This window comes from Pomacea canaliculata, linkage group LG1, assembly GCF_003073045.1.
Source record: "Pomacea canaliculata isolate SZHN2017 linkage group LG1, ASM307304v1, whole genome shotgun sequence".
Lineage (NCBI taxonomy): Eukaryota > Metazoa > Mollusca > Gastropoda > Architaenioglossa > Ampullariidae > Pomacea > Pomacea canaliculata.
The window spans coordinates 14,248,363-14,269,093 of NC_037590.1; the positions used below are offsets into that span (position 1 = coordinate 14,248,363).

General features: G+C 41.6%; 1 protein-coding gene across 4 annotated transcripts in view; it reads left to right on the forward strand.

Moving 5' to 3' along the window:
• Positions 1-1,757: 1,757 nt before the first annotated feature.
• Positions 1,758-20,731, forward strand: part of LOC112556836 — an 85,348-nt gene continuing 66,374 nt past the window's right edge. The window contains exons 1-3 of one of the 4 annotated variants that reach the window (XM_025226258.1): positions 1,758-1,902; positions 4,207-4,354; positions 4,643-4,754. The gene's annotated coding sequence lies outside the window, so the exon portion shown is untranslated. Of the gene's footprint in view, positions 1,903-4,206; positions 4,355-4,642; positions 4,755-6,970; positions 7,610-12,731; positions 13,112-16,163; positions 16,215-20,731 lie in introns of those variants that run through there. The other 3 variants (XM_025226266.1, XM_025226282.1, XM_025226273.1) reach the window with 3 other exon arrangements.

Below are 20,731 nucleotides of genomic sequence, written 5' to 3' on the forward strand. Positions count from 1 at the left end.
TTTTAAAAAAACAAAATTAATGTTGATCAGTACTTTGAAGTTTGCAATCGAATCAACTTGACACAACTTTAATTTCTCAAAGAATGTTTAGTTATTTTAAGACACTGAAATTTCTTCTACTACACCTATTTTTTTTCCTTGTACAGTAGGTCACTATTTTGTTAATGCCTCCCATTGTGAGCAAATAAATAAATGCCAAAAAAAAAACCTTCTTAATCGTATACATAGTCTTTCAGACGCAGTCTAGCGTGAAATGGCTGCATTGGGATAAATCTGCATGGGCCATCACAATATCCTACCACCAAACCCCAACACAAGTATATTCTTGTATAATATAATGCTAACAAATATGAAAATCAGAACTAGCTGCATGGAAAAACTGATGTTTGGTTAGTTTGCATAAACCTATACCTTAAATTAAAAAAAAAGGTTTTAAAAGAGTAAAGGTTGTTCCATGACCTTAATGCAGTGATAGGGGAGTGAGATGTTAAAGCTGATCTGTACGTGGGAGTCAGCATCACATTCTCCAACCCTCAAAGGAGTTAAATGCCCATTCCACAAGATGGTGTAGATGCCTTCTGGCTGGACACTTTTGTTCAAAAACCCTACCTAAAGATGTATAGATTGTACTAGAGGTCAGTAACTCATATTTTACTGTGTTATTAATATAGTCTGCTATTGTCTTGATCATTGCATGTCTCTTTTTGATGCATTATTTTGCACTTATATTGTGTCCTTGCATTCAGCACATTTTAAAAGCTCCAGATCATTGCTAATGAAGAGATATTGTTATCACTAAAGGGAAAATAACAGCCTGATGCATAATCTTAAAGTAATAGAATACATTTTCACTATAAGAGCGTTACAGCCTGCCTAGCTACACAATGATAGCTGATGTTGAGATTGTAGCAATGTTAGAAAGTCATTATTTTGTACCAAAAGCACTGGCAGATAAACCAAACTAAGTAAAATAGTGGGCATAAGGTTTAGTATTTCCTAGAACACCTACACAAACACAACAATTTTTTTTAAAATCTCTCTTAGAAAAATTCAGATGAAAAAAAAATCATTTTAGCTTTAGCTAAATAAAGGGTCTTTTTGCACTCAAACACCAGGTTTCACCAACTGTACAACACAACAAATTCAGTAAAATGATATGCCAGGAATAAATTGCTTTCATAAAGTTTTCCATGATTTCTGCTTGGGGTTTTTTGTTTTTTTGACAAAGAAGTAGCAGCATATAAATGTTAAGAAAACAGTCAATCAACAAAAGCTTTCTGCGATGCAGAAAAAGTGAACTTGGAGAGCAATTAGGTTTCCCATAATTTCGTCGTTTTTCACATAGCTCTAAATATTTAATAGTTATAACAAAAATCCTCGTGACGTGTCCAAGTCCAGCGATATTGTCCCATGGTTTATTTATAAGCAACTCGCACAACAAAAAACAAATCTCATCCACACAATCCAACAATGACTAAACCACCGAACACGTACACTCGTCACACAGACCTGCATAATATATAATAACAACTCATATACACAAACCTACTGAAGCCGCATGGCTGAGTAACGATATGTACGAAACATAGCAAACAAAACACTATAAAAATTCGTTTAATATAGTTTCATTCATAGTAAACAAAACACTATAAAAAGTTGTTTAATATTGTTTCATTCATATATCAAGTTTAAACAGATTTTTGTTAAAACAGCAACAAGCGCCCTGTGCAACAGTTCTCAAACTGGTGTCTTCCCATTCCGTCTGCTTTTGATGAAATTGTTGAGAAAAGACAACTCGTGGTCTTTAAATGAATTCCAGAGAAGAAGCAACTCATGGTATCAAGGCTGCAGACCTTCGTTGATTTGCTTTCAAGACAGATGAAGATGGAAGAAAACAAGAAAGTAAGTTGTTACATTTTAAACTCTTATCGATGCTATCTGTTTTCTCCCTATGGCTGAGCAAGGTGTCTTGCTGACCTCAAAAAGCACAGACGAGCGGAAGTGCATGTTGTACTTCTTTGCTGTTTGTTTTATGCTATGGCTGCACAATATTGATTTTTTTTTTCCTTTTTGCCTTGTGTGCGCCCGTCTGATGGAATTTTGTAGAAATACGAGGGCGAATTTGCTGTGGAAGTGCTTCGATTTTCCTTTGTCTCTTTTATCCGATGCGCATCAGAATGGAGTGCGCTGTGCTCCTTGTTAGAATGTAGCAGACGATACTGAATGACATGCAAAATCAGGGGTGAATTTGATGCGACAAAGTTAAACTTGACTGAGGATAATCATGACCGTGACACATGATATGATAAATTAATTTTGTTGCTTCTTGATAACATTTTTCTCAGTGTTTCATACATTGTACTTTTAAGTCACCAGAATGCGCAGTGCCAATATCACTGTAGTCAAAAGTAACGCAATTCTGTTACACATGCTTCCAAAAAAATATGAATGTTTAGTATAAATTCACTTAAAAGAGATATTTTAACCAAAATAAATTATGTAGAATCGTGTGTGCTATTGACAAAGTATGAGTTTGTAGTGAACAAAAAATTATACATTAATTTTATTAGTTCATAACAATTTTATCAACTCCAAGGAAAGAAAATTGTATAATCAGCCCTGCAGAAACCAGAGTGTTTCACCCATGTCATTAGGACTCAGTTGATTGTTAAATGTTAAACAGAATCAGAATCACTTTATTGAATATACCATCAGGACGAGTATAACAAAACCATCAAAGGTACATACACATAAACTTATAGTAGGCAATATTTATGATGTTAAATGAGAATACTTAAGAATTGTTATAAAAATCTTCTTAAAATAAGTTATTAGCTCTTTATTGCAATGGTTACACAAAAATAATATGTTGCAATAGAATTTGCTATAAGTATAAAATTAGTACTTGTGATGATGTATTCAAATTACATTTTTATTTACACATATACATCATTTATATATTCACAATCATTATATGCATGCACATGCATGATGCATTTGTGTTTACGTGCTCAAGTACAATGCATGCAAACCCATGTATGTATATGCATACAAACACACGCAGACACATTCATTTCATACCTCAGTCTTTCTTTATGTTTCCACTGTGATTTTTAAGTTTCTTGCCACAATTATTTTTACTTGTACTACTGTTGCTGCTTTTACTGTACAGAAAGTACTATGATAAGGTCTGCTGGATATACACATGGTATGGTAATTACCACTTTTAGAACAAACACAAACACATGCACATATATGTGCAAACTAAAAAGAAAAACCTTAGGATTATTCTACTTCTGCCTAGCAAACCGTGTATGTTAATTTGCTATGTAACAATAAGATATATTATTATTGTACTGCAACAATATAAAATGTGCTGCTAACAGCACAGAATGTAAATCGTGTGAAGACTAACATAATAAATGTTTTAAACAGCAGAGTGTATTTTAGACTAGATCAATAAATATTATTTTATATGTATACTTCATACAGACATGCTGCAATTAGGATATGTTATAACTGTTGGGTGACATTAGATAATCTAGATACCAAAAGTAGATACTGCATTGAAAGATCTTTTGGAACTATTATTTGCTGCTAAGTAAAATAAAATTCTATATTTTATAGATGTTAATGAACTTGAATATAAGAGGTGAATCTGTTTGCTAAGACTGGAAGGTTTTCTTTTTGAGAAGAGAGCGTGAGTAACTAGTGATCATGTGATCTGTTTTACTGCTTAGTCTTTTATATGATTATTTGTGCTAATGGTCATGCAGTTTGTTTGTTTTAATTTGTCTATTTAAACCTGGCATATCTTGTTATTTTACTTATTTCTTTGTAGCTATGTGCAATTATTTATCAGTAAACTGGCACTCTCATTGAAATACATGTGTGTGTGTGTGTAAGAGAGAGAGCATGTGCAGGCATTCTAGGCTGTATCACCTTATTCTCAGGTGTTTTAAGTGGATATTTGATAAACATATTTACAGGAACTGTGATGAATATTCATTGGAACCATTACATGCGTAGTAGATCAGAATTAAGAAAATGCGTGTGTGTTCATTTTAGAAACATTTATATGGGTGTAGAGGGTTTTTTTTTGTGTTTTGGTAGTTTGTAATACACTGTTTCATTGAAAACCTTTCACTTTTCGCATTACATAGCATGTTGAAGATGTAGTAGTTAAATTAATTAATTTATTGACAGAATAACTTCATGGCTTGTGGAACCGAAATGATGACATCTAAGAAAGGGAGGCGATCTGCATTGCACTATCGTTTGTAACCTTGCTGGAGTCGCTTACCTTGGCCATGTCTTCGCGCTTACGTAGTGCTCTAAGGACTAATGGCAGTCGGTAAGAATCTTCAAAGTATCACATGACCTCAGGAATCAAGAGCTGACGAGTACAGAAGATCTTGATTGGATGTATGTTTATTTATTTAAATATGCACAGAAGGCTTTTGAGTACCCTATGGAATTATTTCAGTAGAGAATGCCTCAAATTCCGAGTAATTCAGCACCTTTGAAGTTGATTGCCATATAATAATTCATAGAAATGTAATGAAAAAATCTTATAAGCAGACTGTCATTCAAAAATTATTGCTACTTAAAGGTCTTACAATATTGTTTCTTTATGCCAAAGTTCTCACAACATCACTGAGCGACATCAGACAGGCATCAGCAGAGATGCAAACCATTGTGGTGACCGACAGGCCAAAGACAGCAAAGATTTTGTCAAGGGAAGCAAAATTGAGGTGGGTGTTGATAAGACTGTTAACAGCTTGTGATCTAACCTCCCTTTTCCTTGCTGTCCTTCATGGTGAGAATGAAAATGCCGAACAAACGACAAACTTTATTAATCCCACAGGGGAATTAATCTAAGGGAATTGTGTTTAATTACAAAAAAATTACACAGACAAAAGAAACAGAACAAGTACTATACAAGATAAGAGTAAGACAAGGGATGCTTCATAGCAAAACACAAAAACATGAAATCGTATGTTTAAAACCGTTCTTCAGAGACTCCTGCAACATAACACACCCATGCGCACACACAACTAACAATATTTTTATGGTTGAGCAGCTGGACTGCAGACGGTGCATAGACCTATTCAGCTTACGGCCATAGTATAACATTTTCATGAACTCAGTAAAACATATTCTCCGGAACAGACATGTTCTGGTATAGACAAAATGTTAGAAGATTTTGTGACAATTTGCTGGCCACAAAAAGAAGCCTAATCCCACCTTTTAGAACAAATAGTTGTGTACATTGCTGTTCAAACTGTTATGATAAGACAGACAGACTTTGGAACCAGCATGGAGAGAAACAGTATAAAAGACTGAATGAATGACTGATAAAAACTGCTCAAGATTGCTGTGATGATTATCTAAGGGCACCCACTGTCTCGTCAATAAACTTTTAGAATGTGTCTTGCACGGCAGTTGTAATCGTTAGTTGTCTGAGAATCGCTTTTGACAGAGAGTGCGTCACAAACAGTCCTTCTGCCCGCCTGAGATTTTATTTTCCTTCTTCCTCTTTCCGACAATCATGGGAAACAGTTGTAGATGTCTCCTGAACTATTCGAGGTTTTGGTTTCCTACGTCGTGACGTCGGAATGTTCAGTTGTTGTACCTGAGTAGCTTGCAAAATGCATGTCACACTTTTGCGATTTGCTGCTTTCAAAGTTTCTGGGTCGGCGGTTTGAAAAAGCAGTTCTTGTAGATTTGTCAGAATTAACTGGGAAACCAGTTAGCGTGGCGACCTAAATGGTGAAGGTAGTGTCAGGTAGTAGGAGTCACCCTTGATCGACGTTGCTGTTGGTGTCAATGGTTGCATACATTTTTGCTTTGAGGCGACTGCGTGTACAATTAAACTAGATGTTACTTTATCGGTTATGTACAGGTATGCTTCTTAACCAGGTGTACAGGTCAAATGTCCTTCGCGGAAATGTGTGTGCGCTTCCATGTCCAGCCATCTTCCAACTTCCACATTTCCTACATTGTATTCGTTTTTTTTCCCCGGGAAGAGTAGCCTCTTCTGTTCTAATAATCATGCATTGTGCCACCCCGTTGTAAACTTGTGGGCAGACGATAATATAAATTATATTTTTGCGACCGAGACAAAAGGGGAAAAATGTAGTGACTGTGCTTGCATAAAAGCTTATTTTTAAAGAGAGTTCTTCCCGTCCCCTCAAATAGAGTCGTACGGGGGCGCGAGATCACACGCACACACACAGATCGGGCAAACAATAGATGAATTGGGTAGACAATAGAAGCCTTGAAAACAGCGGCCATATGCTGCCCTTGAGTCTGCAAATGGTGGCTCGGTGCTCGACAGTTTCAATGCGGTGTGCTGACCCAGACATCATGTGGCAACCATGCTTCTGTGTGGCAAAGATGAAAGAAAGCAGCACCACTCCGCCCACTCCCTCCACCCCACCCCAGCCCTCCCATGCTCGAGGACAGGCTTGACCCACACGACTCGTGAGTTATGGGACGTCGTTCTTTGTGAAGGTCGATAAACGCGATCTGTCTTAAAAGTGCTTGTGCGTGCGTTGAGACAGCCACCCACTTAAAACGCAGGCATGGGTACAACTATTTGAGATTTTTTTGTTGTTACGCCTGAAGCTGTGTCAGCACCGCGACAGGAGCTACCTGGAACTGGAAAACCACCCCTTTATCCTCGGCAACCAGTGTACGTACCACAGTGGCTATGGAAGTGTGCACATAAACAAAAAGTAAGTGAAAACGGCCAGTATTGTGTGTGAGAGAGAGATACTGGAGCGCAATGTGTTCAGCGCTTAACTAGGGCAGGTAGCCGAGTGCACTACTGTCAAAATCACCAGCCTGGCTCTACAATGGAAGATAAATCAGTCGAGGCCGATTCGCCGCCGAATCCATCTCCACAAACAGGCGTCGACAAGTGGTAGATCTATACCTGCCACTCGTGTGCGGCGGAAACTTGATTGAACACGTTTTGCAATGGTGGAGAGCAAGAGTGCGTACGGTAGAATCCTGCATGCACCCGAGAGCTCCTCATTTTGGAGTATTGCTGGTATAACACGCACCGACAACACCGCCCTACAGTGTTGGTGTGTGTGTGAGAGAAGGTTGAGGGTGGGGGGACGTGTGAGGGACGAAGGGGCATCAGCCGGGGTGGTGCGCTTGCAATAAGAACTGTAGGTAACGCAGGTATAGCATTGACCAAGTGCAGGAGGTTCATGTGCCATGCCGCGTCATCGTTGCAGCTGGCGGCTGTTGGTGGATAGGGTGGGGGTGTGGGAGATGTGGCGTAAGAAGACGAGCGATGTTTGTGTTTACATTCTGTCCGTGAAGAGCTGAGGGCGGCATTCCTGACGCCTGACTGGGCTCCTACATCGTCTTCCTACCCCACCCCCACCAAAGAAAAAAAAATCTCCTTTCTGTAGCTACTTCACCGTGTGCTTCTTCGCTGTTGGCACTAGTCTGCGGTATCACCGATACATGCGAGATATGGGAGGGAAGATGTTCTCCGTCGGAAAAGTCTGTTCTATTTTTGCCCGATAACATGGATTAGCAGCAGCGTCTCCATCTTGCCACAGTCTCATCGCCTGAGACCAGCATGCAGGTTGCTTTGACCATTTTATTGCTTATGTTGCCTCTTTTCTTTTTCACCTTGACTCATGTATTTCTCTCACCTTCTCATCCTCTTAGTCTCAGCATTGTTCCTTTTTGGTTGTGGGGGGGGGGGGTCTTTTTTAAGTGTGGCCTGTTTGTGCTTGATGTGTCGTGCGATATAATTAGATGAGCTGTGGCTCACCTCACTCAACACAAGCATTATTATCAAATTTATGCAAACACTGGCATTTATCTGTCACAATGCAGCTAAGACTGCAAAATACTACAACATGTCTGAGAATGTTTCCGTAAGGAAACGTACTCTTTCGTCTGGAAATTACCCATTTGATAATTAATTTGCATTCTATCTCGGTCTCTTGATTGTCCATGGCATTGCGCGTTCGCCAAAGACGCCATGAAAATGAACATCTCGGACGAGGCCGCATGCTGGAGCACACTGAGCTACACATATAACTACCGTAGCATGGGGGGACAGGCCGCCCGATCCTTGCCAGTTTGATGTGCACCATTTATTATATTGAAAACAAGAAAGATGGAGGCAGAATGGAAACTGCTTTGTCTTCAGTCTCGCCTGATGTGTTATTTTTCAGCTTTAATGTCTTTTGTGCGGGAGATAATTTTAGTGTTGTCTGTTATCTGCATGCGTCATTTTCACCTTCGATCTGTGGGTTTGTGTGACACAGTATTGCTTCACATATTTCACACAAGTCATAGGGAATCTATGTGATGTACAGCATTGAGAATGAATTTTCTACGAGTGTGGTGCCTGCTTGTTAGGTGAAGGTCTGCGGATGTCTTCTACTTTATCGACATTTGCTTTTATTTGGGTTTGAGTAACCAATCCACTGTGTGTATACGTCATTGTACAGTGTCGTCACTGATGACATCACCGCATGATGGAGTAGAACTATAGAGGATAACTCTGAACCACTTCATGTTGACCTCTTGAACTGTGTACATACAACTGGAAGTGGTCACATGGAAGCCTTCACTTTATTTCTTGTCTTTAAAGCCGTGGTACAGCCGCAGTCGGCATAAAAAAAAAAACAACAGTTACTCTCTCCTTTGCCTTCCTCCATGACTCCCCTTCTTCTTCGATTTAGGCGGCTATTTCATGCTCGAAGACCACATGGTCTCATACGCTGGGCAGTTTTACTCAGGTCCTCGGATGTTCAACAAATCCTGGTGTAGTCTGTGGTCTTGGAGGCGGACACAAAGCACAGCTGAGGTGATAGAGGGAATCTTGGTGTGGTTTGTAGTCAGAGTTCTTGTTGGAGAAGTTTTGCTTCCATCTATACATCTTGAACTTCTTGGCCTCTTGAAGTGACTGATTGCTCCTTCCCGCTGCCTTTCTTCCCAGCACGCATCTTCCTTTTCGTTGCCGTTGGCTAAACTAAGAGCAGGCATCCAGTGGAAATAGTGGACGTCTGTCTTGCAAAGAGTTTGAAGCTGATGCTTCGGCTTTTCCAGGCTCTGGTTCGAAATGCTGGCATTGAGGGCTTATAGTGCAGAATATCCTGCTATGCGTTGTGTTATAATTTCTGTCCTGTTGTGGCTGGCAGCATAGCTAAGAGCGTTGATCCCAGCTTTGTAGTTATAGCTGGGGTAACTGCTGGAAGCTTACAGACTCACTGTGAGCTAATCGGACTGTTGGATGAGCGCTTCGTACCCAATGCTCTTCGTTGCATCGTTTGCGAAGCCGTCGGTGTAGACAATGGTCTACTTACTGTTAGGAATATACGAGGTTTTAATGATCTGCACCCTCCAGCGTCTGACAGTTTGTCTATTTCAATGACAAAGGTTTGACTTTCGAAGAGTCTCATGACTATGCTCCATTTAGGGCGTTGTTAAGAAGCGAAGCAAGCATGTTTTATCGTTTCCTTTCAGTAAATATGCACTCACACCCACGGAAGGACCGAAAAAAAAATTGCAGGAGGTGGGAGGGAGGATATGAAAAAGATTTCATTCTATTTTCACGGAAGCTGCGTGTCGCAACTGCCTTAATCCCTCGAAAGACACTCTTTCAAAGTTTTATGACAACTGCTTTTGTTTCCTTGCACGTGTTTTCACCATACAAAAGTGAGAGATGGGTTACAAAATATGATCTCGATTTTATGTTTTCTTAGGTTTTTTTTTTTTTTTTTTTTTGCTTATTTATTTGTTTTTATCTGGGATTCCATCCGGTTTTTCACTGTAGTTCTGTAGTTCACATACCTCAATTAAAGATAGAAAAAATAGAAAACAGAGGACTCGCAGTTGCGAGGCCGGAGAGAGAGATTTCGTAAGGTAATTAGCATTAAATCTCGGCGTGGGTTTCGCAGGGCGACAACGCTCCTGGCTCGTAATATTGTGGGCCAAGTGTAAAGTGAGTGTTCGTGATATTGTTGAGTTGCTGTTTGTCTTTGGTCAATTTATTTCCTTTCTTTTTACTTTCTATTATGCAGCTCAGCACTTACTCAATTGTTACCCTGGTGCGTCGGCATTCATATCCCCTTCGCACTGATCGACCTCGTGGCTATCCAAATTTTACAGTGCACATCCTTCTCCCTTTGCGTGGGGTGAGTGGAGTGACGACCGTATAACTGATTGGATGGATGATTTTCACCGCGTTCTGTGCAGGACCCTCAAGGTTTAGCGCCAAGTTTGCTTTGTGTCCCGCACCCTATTTGAGTTGAGCACTGGGATAAAACCCCCGAGCAGCACTAAAGCGTTCAGATCGTTTCGGCGTTGCCAACATTTGCTTTACGACACAAGTCGTAGGAGGTGCGAAAGTAAACCTTTCAGGCTGTGAACCTTGAGGTGATGAACTTCCACCGTATTAAGTAGAGTCTTCAGAAATAGAAAGTGCTTTGGGCAGGACATGACACAGACATACCGCAATCATACTGTCAAGAAAAAAAAATCAGACATTGTCCTCTAAAAGCGGAGAGAACAAGATGGTTTGGCGGTTAATGAAAATAATATGCGTCTCGAAGAATCATCATCGGGGACGACAACCATATGACGTCTTCATGGAGAGTTAGCTTCCTTTTCCTCGGGGGGGGGGGGGAATCAAGAGTTTTGTTGTTTATTTGGTTTTTTATTTTTATTTATTTTATTTTTGTTATTTTTTGGGGTGGGGGGGGGACACGCAATAGAACAGTTAATACAGCAGGAAAGTAAGAAACCCCGCAAACAGCTGAGTACTGTACTGGCTGTTAATAAAAAGGAAACAACTGCTGATTCTTCTTGGAGGAGAGTTACGGCCATGCACCCATGTTCGGATGAAGCGTGTTGGATGACGAACGCTCACGCGATATCTCGACTTCTTTATCTTGCCCGTCTCTGGGTGATAAGCAGACTGTAAAGCCTGTCTCTGAGAGGTCGTGAACCCACGTGAGTGGCATCATCAACCTCGTTGACATTGGACAGCGACGTTAGGGGACCATTTATATACAGTGTCGTCGTTGGTGTTATGGGTGCGGTACCAAAGGAGGGAGTGTAGGTGAATGATTTCGCACACACACGCACGCACGCACAGAGAGAGGGAGAGAATGGAGAGGTGGGGGAGACTGGGTGGGATTAGAATTTTGATGAGGTTCTTCGGCCTAAAGCCTGGTGCATGATGATAAAATGCAGCAAGAGATCTCACTGCACGACAGCGGGTCAGCTTGACCACTGCGACGCAATTTCCTGCGCCTGGCTCTGTAGTCAGCGATAACAGGGTAGAGTTCCACCCTCCCCGTTGTGACTCCATTCACTGTTAACATCGAGAGCTGATCGGGGGACGACAGCGTTTCACGCACCTGACTTTGATTTGCGTCGTTTTCACATTAACCCTCATGCGCGCGCCGGCTCGGCCGAGATATTAATGTCGTGCCGACAATGATGAACGAAGTTAGTCGTCATGTAAAGAGAGTTATGCTCCGGGACGGACAATATTCGTATCGTCATTCTAGTGTCCTGTCCTCAGTGAAAGACAAAGTGTATATCAGTGGCGTAGGAGGCAAGGGGGCAGCCGTCCTCTCATAAAAATTCTGCGGGGAATAGAATTTTTTTTTTTTGCTTCCCTTCCCGGCTCAATGCTTAAGGTGTGATTCTTCGCAAAGTACAAAAAAGGTAAAGGCGCCTAGAGAGACACACACACAAATGACAAAATCTTTATTTGGCAATAGAATAAGCAAAAGTTATTTATTTATTGCATCTATCCCTTGATTTAAAGAGAAGAAAAAGAAGCACTAGTTTACTACAAATGAAACAGGTTTTTTGTTGTTTTGTTTTTGGACACTGACTTGCATACCTTGAATATGATAAATATGATTATACAGTTTATCTTATTCTGAATATTATATAATTTCTTGTGATTGTGATAACTGCGCATCATTTTCATCGAGTTTTGTTTCTGTTAAATGCTGCTTTGTCGTTTAACGCTGAATGCAGCATGTGGGCGCCCGCGTGTGTGTACATGGAGTGCACTCACGCCCCTCCTCCTTTTTTCTCGTAATGTGCGAGTGCGAACGTCGTTCACTGTCAGCATGGATTTAGCCGTCCCCCCCCCCACTCCCCCTCTTATTCCGAAGATCAAGGATCTTCCTACGCCACTGTATATGCAGTGAAAATGTGTTGCCTGTATCTTTGCGATCGTGGTCAGAAACTAATTTTGTCATTCTAACAGGGGTGGTTCAGCAGGCCTCCTCTGTGCAAAGAGGATCCTCTTTTTGCCTGTATGTTGGTTTGTGAGCTGAGGGTTCGGATTTCGCCCCAACAGGTAGTTTCTTCTAAGATGTAGCCCCACCCCTACCCCGCCTCTACGTTTTACTGGGCTTAGTAGCTCGCTGTGATATCGCCTTGAGTTACTGTCTCGGCCCCAGACACCATCAAGCTGGGGCTAGCACTCAGCCAAGTCGCTACTGTTTCATAAGCGTGGCAAGGTCCATCTAGCCTGACTGTTCACCCGACCCCGGTCTCTGTCAAACTGTCTGGTCTGCTCACTTGTGCACGCGCAAACACGAACGCAGATAAAAAACATGAGCACACTGTTTGAGATGACATATTGGATTTGTTGTTTTTTTTTTTATATATGTTCATGTAGTGGGTGACTTTTGCCATTGATTCCCACATTTTAAGGCCCTGCTGTGGCGATTGCCAACATGGAGACAATAAGACAATGGTAGGCGTGGGAGCACCGAACTCTTGAGACGTCAGCAGTTCTATCAGCTTTCACGCGATGCTCCAGTTTCATGTTCATAAATCGTAGGTCAGAGGGCGACGCGATTTTCCAAGCTTGGCACAGCGGGTTTCTATCAGTGTCATCTTTCTTGTCTTGGATGTCACGCCTCAAAGATCTCTCAACACCGCGTACTACGTGTCACCGCCTGGGCTGGCGAACCTGCTCCAGAGATTTACGTGCAGGTAGTACTGTCAGCTCTCCCGGTGCACACGCTCTGTTCTGACTAGCACCGGTCCTGGACGAGCGTCCCGCCAGGTGTCTGACGCAGAGCGCGACCACCAGGTAAGCAAGATGTCGCTCTTTGCAACACGTTTCATTCTGTTCATTGCTGGATCGCGCATGATCAGCGTTTAGACCAGAAATAAGCAGAATGCAGTTGGTCAGACTAACACGGTCTTGATTTTGGGGAGAAACCCTCACTGGAATTGTTTCTTGCCTTTAACATAGGCGTCATTGCTGTGGTGTAGGGATTGGTGAAATTATCAGGTACTGTGTACCATGCATGTAAGTTTTTAGATGAAACCCAAGGTGCCCTGTCGTTTCTTTTTCTCTTTTCTCAGGGTGTACGCAGGAGGACAAGTCCTCTTAATTTTGTTTTTGTAGCGAGTTATCGTGCCTTGTAGTTTGTAAAACAAAACGAAAAATAGAACAAACTAATTTAAAAAAAAGAACAGACTTCAGAGCAGTGCTTGTATATTTAAGTGGTCGAAATATTTTACCCCCTCATTGGGCGCAATACTGAGATCAATTTGCTAAGTGAATGAATATGTACAGGATATGTGTAAGGCGGATACGTGGAGATTATTGAAGTAGCTGAACATCAACATGGACTGTATAAATCTTGCCATTATTACCGGCGACGGCGAATGAAGCTGCCTTTAATCAGGTCGGATAACTAATGGAATTATTTCATTACCGCTGTTTGCATTTAAACTATATTCCCCCAAGTATGTTGTTCATGCTCTTTTCCTTTTCTCATCTTTTTCCCTTCTCCGCTCTTCCCTCTGTCGCCCTCCTCTGCCCTACTCATTCTCACGCACGCACAGGCATGCATGATTATACCTGTGTTAAGTCGCCTACCATACAGCGGGCGTTAAAAGCAATTTAAACAATGAATCCTAGTCTTCAGAGGAGCAAAGATACTTCTAGGGTTAGCAGTTATGAAGTTAGAGTAAGACGTTTCTCCAGGCCAAAATGGTGAACTCAAAGACAATCGTCTTGTTTCCGAAGTTATAAAGCGATGTCCAGACCCCGCGGTCACTCCTTCATTTTTTTTTTTTTGGTTTTTTTTTTTTTAATACCTTATTTGACATCATTTTATAACTACAGCTCAGGGGTAAAGCAACAACTGCTTTATAATTTTGGAAACAAGAGGCTTGTCCTTGAGTTCCCTATGTTGCCTCAGGGCAAAAGCTTACCCTCGCTTTATCACTATCGCCCTACCGTGCGACTGACATTACTTGATGAATCATTGTTAAAGGACTAGGAGGGAGCAAAATGTTTCTTAGTGATTGGATAAAGCCAAGTGCAAGACCCAAACACTGTGTGAATAATCCACAGTTCGTTCTGGAGGTACACTCCTACAAACATCACTATGCACAGCAAGAAGTCATTAACATGACATCAGGGTAGGCCTCGGTCATAGGGAGAACTGGGAACATAAGCTTACTGCGACTTCATGATTCTGACATCTTTCTTTACATTGTGATGTTTGTAGGAGTGTACCTCGAGAATAGAAAAGGGATATTCATTCAAATTCGGAGAAACGTCTTGCACTGAGTTTTATCCAATCGTCAGCAAAAAGACTACACGCCATTAATTCTTTAATAGCACACCATCTTACTTTCTTTACTATTATCAAGAAGGAACATGCGCCTTCTGAATGCTGCTTAATCTTTCCACCATATTTTTTCAGTGTAACCTAGTTCTGTGTGTACTGCTAAAAAGTTTGCTTTAGTGTCATCGGTTAAACATCTTTGTTTGAATCTTTGAAAGCTGATGTGACAGTATTACAGCAATTCTCAATGGAATAAAGCAGCGCATAACATTGTTACGAGGGCCGGTCGGTAAGTTTTTCATGCACTTAAATATAAAATAAATGGAAAAGAAATATAACTCCAATTATTTTCAAAGCTGTGTAATTATTTTTCTACACAGTCACTACACGCTTCAGTACACTTCCGCCAATACCACGCTACTCTTTTAATTCTGTCCTTTGTTTTGATTTTGCTGTTTTATTGTTTGCTCGCTTCAGATTTCTCTTCATCTCTTTTGTGAGGTTTGGCATTGTTGTATGGGAAACAATGTTTAATTTCTTATTTCATTCCCGTTGATTCTGCTTTTTAATACGGTAAGAGTTTCAAGGTAACGTTGAAAGGTTTATTGCTATTCCTTTTCTTAAAAAACAAAAAAAAAAAAAGTCTTCAGAATTTCAATCTGGAGTAACTTAATCCTCTTTTAAGAATTCAATAACAGCACGTTATTCGAGCCCAACGTTGAACACGCTTCCATATACCATATGCTTTAGTATTCAGTTTTCAAGATTTTTCACCGAAGGTTGGTATTGTGTAACATTTTCTGCTGCGATCCATTTGTCACTGTTCCACCGGAGGCTGGCTCGCATTTCTATAACCTTTCTGTTTGGTCTGCTTAAAGTTATGGTGCTAGTGTGCCATGGAAGGCTGACATTATATAACATTGTCTCCAACGATCCAGCTGACAGCGTAATATCGACAGCTCACATTTACATCCGAGCACAAGAGCAGTGATTCATGGTCGATGTGGAAATTATTAAGTCCACGACCGCCACGATTTAGTTGATTAGAAGGGGAGGGGGAAAAAACCTGCGCGGAGCAAGAAAGCAAACTGAAATGACAATAAATCCCTTTCCATACCCACTCATCCCCCTTCCCTTTCCCCCTACCCCACCATTTGGCGGGTGGGTGAGTGGGTGGGCTAACGGTGGCCAGGGACTAATTTTGTCGATCACCCGAATATCATAGATGGCGCAGCATGCAGCAGTCGATACGTGGGGAGAAGGCTGATGGATGGCTAGGAGCTGTTTGCTGTTTTCAAGTATTTCCAACAAACGCCCGGTGTGGTGGACGCTCCGCAGAGACTGCAGGTGCCTTTGTTTCCTTTTGATCTCGCGGCCCCGCAGTCAGCACGTGATTTATAACTAGCGGCTAGTAGTTGACGGCGCAGGATTGTTCGACAAACTCACAGCAGCTTGCACGGCAGCCGTTGGGCTACCCGCTGCTGGGCGCCAGTCCTGCCAAACGGACGTAATTACGGAGATCGGTGGGGAAGTGCGTATGTGACGGGTGGGTGGGAACAGAGCATCGTACGCTATAACCATATAGGGATACCTGTGCTCTAAATACCGGTAAGTTGCAAGTTGTTTTTTTTCCGGCTATTTACCCTATCCACCATCCTACCTCCAGTCTTGAGCATTGACAGCGGTGTGTAAATATTATCTCCCCTACTTCTTTTTGTGTCCGTTCCTAGGAATATATTACATGGACTTCCACTCTAACATTGTGTATGTGTGTGTGTATGCGTGTGTGTGCTTGTAGGCGAGCGTGCTCATGTTTGAGAGGTGGAGAAGATGATGTAGTAGACCACTGTAGCACATACTCATCGCTTTTTAAAGTTATTAAATTATCACCGTACCTAACTTAAGGGTTTGTTTTTTTTAATATCAGAGAAATCTATTTTTTAAAAGAATGTACTTGTATATGTTTTTCACGATACTGTAAGAGCTTACTAAAAATATTAACAGGTGAAAGTCGAAAAAGGACGTCAGCTCCATGGTGCAGTGGTTCTGTGAATAATCTCTCTTGTGTAACTGTAGACCGGACAGGATAAGATTCCTACCCCCGCATACACGCATCTGCAGTTTCATTGTGGCGGACCTGCCGAAACATATTTATTTACGGTCCCGGCCTTCATGATGCTCGTAAATTTGCCGGACAGAAAGCATTCGAATGTAATATCACGACCACCCACCCCAACCACATCCCCAGATAAAAATGGCGCACAAGCCTGTTCTTCAGAAGACTTTTGTTTCTTTTTGGAATCTCCGAAATATGTTAGTTTACGTGGAGGTACTAAACAATGGGCTAGTAACTGAGCTGTCGCAGCTGCTGGGACTTGGGTGACAAGGGGATTAGGCTGTGTATGGGGCTCCGACCATAACGCGCTACAAGGTATCCAGGGTTTTACTTTGTTAAGATTTTCCTTTGCTGTAGTCTCGACATCCACAGGTCTGCTGTTGCTGCCGTGCGCAAGTGAATGGGTTGAGCAGAGGCTCACTTGCTCATTCTGACAGTCGGTTCTGTTGAGAACGAATGTACTGGTGCATCAGTGAGCGTGTAGTTGCAGCGAAAATAAAAAAGAAACAATATTTTTAGATGTAAAAGTATCTGCGATGGTTATTACTAAGAACGGGGTAGCGATCCTGAAATCACCACTAAGCGCATCATGGTTAGTTTGGTTAATTTTTTTCTTTGTCATGTGTGGACATTGGATTCTACATGTCGGGAAGATGCACTCAGTCGTAAGCTAATATTACTTGAAGTACATTCATATATCCTTTATACATGGTTCTGTCCTGGGATTAGTGAACCTGACGTTTGTAATCTTGTGCAGCTCTTGACTTTAAAGTCACATTGCTGGTGCCATTGCAATAATAAGGACAGTCGTGCTGAGAGAGACAGGAGAGAGGAAGTAAGGAGAAGTAGAAGAAAAAAAAAAAAACCAGTGATTGAAAATGACGTGTGACTCGTTGACAATCAGTCTTGTCACAGTGTACGCACACTAGTCCCTATTGAGAAAGAGGGTCTGCCATGTGTCTATGAATACTGGTAAAAGACGAACCATCATCCGGGCGTAAACCTACAAATTATCAGTTCTTCAGTTTCTTGTGGCGCCAAGGCTGGCATTTGTCCTGTGAAGAACTCCAGTGTGCAATTTTGTCCTCAGTAGCTTCGAGGTTACTTATGCATGTCGGCTTGGCAGTTCCCCGTCTTTCTTCTTTCGGAATAATGCTTACACTCCCTCCAGCTAGACTTAAATACTTCGGAAGACAGTTACTATCGGCGACACCCGCTTTTAAAGTCTTCAGTAGAGTCGACCACATGATGTAATGTTACTTAGCTTATGTTGTTCAAATATATGCTCTGCATTAAGGATTGAGCAAAATATAACTGTGAATAACAGCATTTAAGAGAGACATGTAGAGAGAGACTTTTCTCGGTAATTTCAAGATGAGTTTTATTTCCTTTAATTTTTTTCGTTGATGACTTAATTACGTTTATGTGTATGTTTATGATAATTATGAGCATAGTTTGTAAATAAAAGAGATTGTAAATGCATGTTTTCAAAGGCCAAAACTTTTATCCACTGCGAACAGGAGGGTGCCATTGAAAGCCTGATCACCCCACGCATATTACAACTTACACATTGAGTTTACCTGAGCAGTCAAGCATAATTCGTCAGCAGGTCTTTTTCTTTAACCTAGTCTTTTTCAGCCGAATTATTTTGAGGCCAGGTGATTCAGACCTCATTATTTCGGCGACCTTTGAATTCCTTTTGCGCCTGCGGCTTCAAAAAACGAATCCTGACTTAATACTCGCTGGCGAACAATCGTGGATTTTCCTGAAAATTTTGCACTGCTGCAGGACATACTTTTTCTGTTTGAATGGGAGATGGATGGCACTCGATTTTTTTAGATGAAACTGTCAAAAGTTTCAGTAACTCGAAATACAAGAAACGAGGAGATGGGAGCAAAATGGGGGAGTAGGGAAGGGAAGAAAGAGCGAGAATATTTTGATGCGCGAAGAGAGGTTAGATTTGCTTATCGATTCCAACATGAGGCTTGCAATCAGCTTAAGGCCTGATCAGAATCGACCGCCCGACTGTATGAGACGTGGCAGCCCAGCAAATCACTGCCTTCCCGTCTTCATCTTCTCCGCGCTGTTTTGTCGCCGCGGCAGGGTCGCCGCTGTCATTACCGCGGGCCCCGGCGAAATGAAGAGTGGTTAATAAGGCGTCGACAGGTCGTTGGATGCCTTACAGATCCGGTAAGCGTAGCGGCTGCCCTCGCACACGATTTGGCTTAGTGTGCAAGGTTGTGTTTCCACGTGCTGAAATGGGGTGTGCGGGGCGCCAACTCATTCCTCCCACCCCATCCACACATGCACACGTGCAACCCCTTCCCCACACTTGGCCAGTGCAAACGCAGACCGTGTATATGATGTGATATTAGTGTGCAATCAGCTTGCACCGTTTGTGACTTTCTTCCGTTTCGTCTGCTTACAAATGATCTTCATGAATACCAAGTGGTAATGAGACACAACAGGTGCTAGTTACAAGATAGGGTATCATAGTAAACTTAAAACGAGCAATTTTATGTCTACAGCATTCTTAAGACACCTACATCATCATGCGCAAACATACAACTGACAAATCTTCTGTGGTTGAGCACCTGGACTGGTTTCAAGTACCTGTTTTTTCTGTATACAGACATAGCATAACGTTTAACTGATTCTCCTTATTCTAACTCTAAAGCCTAACCCGAACCCGAACCTAAACTTATCAGTAACCTTATACACTGCTTAAGCCAGCAAGCTTTAAATTAAGGTCTTCAGAACAAACAAACATTTTTAAAAAAAAACTAACATAGGCATTAAAAATTGTCGCTGTGTACCCACCCTTTCCAACACACAAAAAGAGATAAAGACTTTGTGGGTAGATGAGAAAAAGTATCGGCTTGCAGTCTACTTCGGACACTGATCAATGAAAACGACTCTAAAACTCTTGGCGTGAGTGTAAGAGAAACACCTTTTGTGAGCTATCCGTTTGTGTTGTTTCCAGTAGTTTTTATATTAAGCAGCTTTGCCCCTACCTACCCACCCAGCCATGGAGTGCTGTCGGTGGCGGTGTCATCATAAATTAGCCGAAATGTGTTTTAAATAGGCTAACTCCTTTGTCTCGCGACCCGAGAAGAATTGCGTTTACAGGCTTGTTCGTTTAAAGACCTACCCGAGTGTAATTTATCAAAAAGTAATTTCATTACAAAATAATCATTTTTGAAAATCTTAGAACATATTCTTTTCGATTCGTTAGCTGAAATCTTTCAATCGTCGTTAGGCACATGATGAGCTCAAATACTTGAATTTTGCTCCATAAATGTGTTACATCGTTAGGGTTACAGCCAATAGGAAAGCTGAATGCATATGTTAATTAGGCGAGCTCGTGATGATTATATTCCGAGCTCAAGTAAGAATATCGAAAAGTTTTAAGGCTTTTATCTTCTGCACGGAGGTGCGCACTCAGATTGGAACAAATATCTTGTAATGAATCAAACGCAGTCACGAGTATTAAATAAATTAATTTAAATGCACTTCAGTGAGCGTCTAAGCCTTCTGGATTATATTTCCTTTTCTCATTTTTCCGTGTGTACCCTTTTGGTTAGTTGACATTTACATACAATGTAAGTGCGATGCGCGGTGGACCTGACAGTACGCCTGGATGTCAAGTAGAATCGCACGAAATGCGGCCGACAGTTTGACCCTCCTTCCCCTCCCCACCCTGGCTACTCCTCGAGATCGCTCATAGCACCATCAGGAACCTGATCCACGCAGGCTTATTTCTGATGCTATCGGATGTCTTGAATCCCAGTCTTGCATTGTAACGGGGTCTACAGCTGACATCAGCATCACTGGCGCGAGGGTGACTCATTGATGGTGGACAATATCAGATAATGTGGGAGACAGCTGAGTTGTCAGTAGCAAGATGCTGATAAACATTGCTGATGCAAGATGGAAGTACTGCTGATAAAGATTATTGGCCTTTAGACACGGTTTTGCCCTCACTGTCGCATCTTGTGTTCGTTTAACG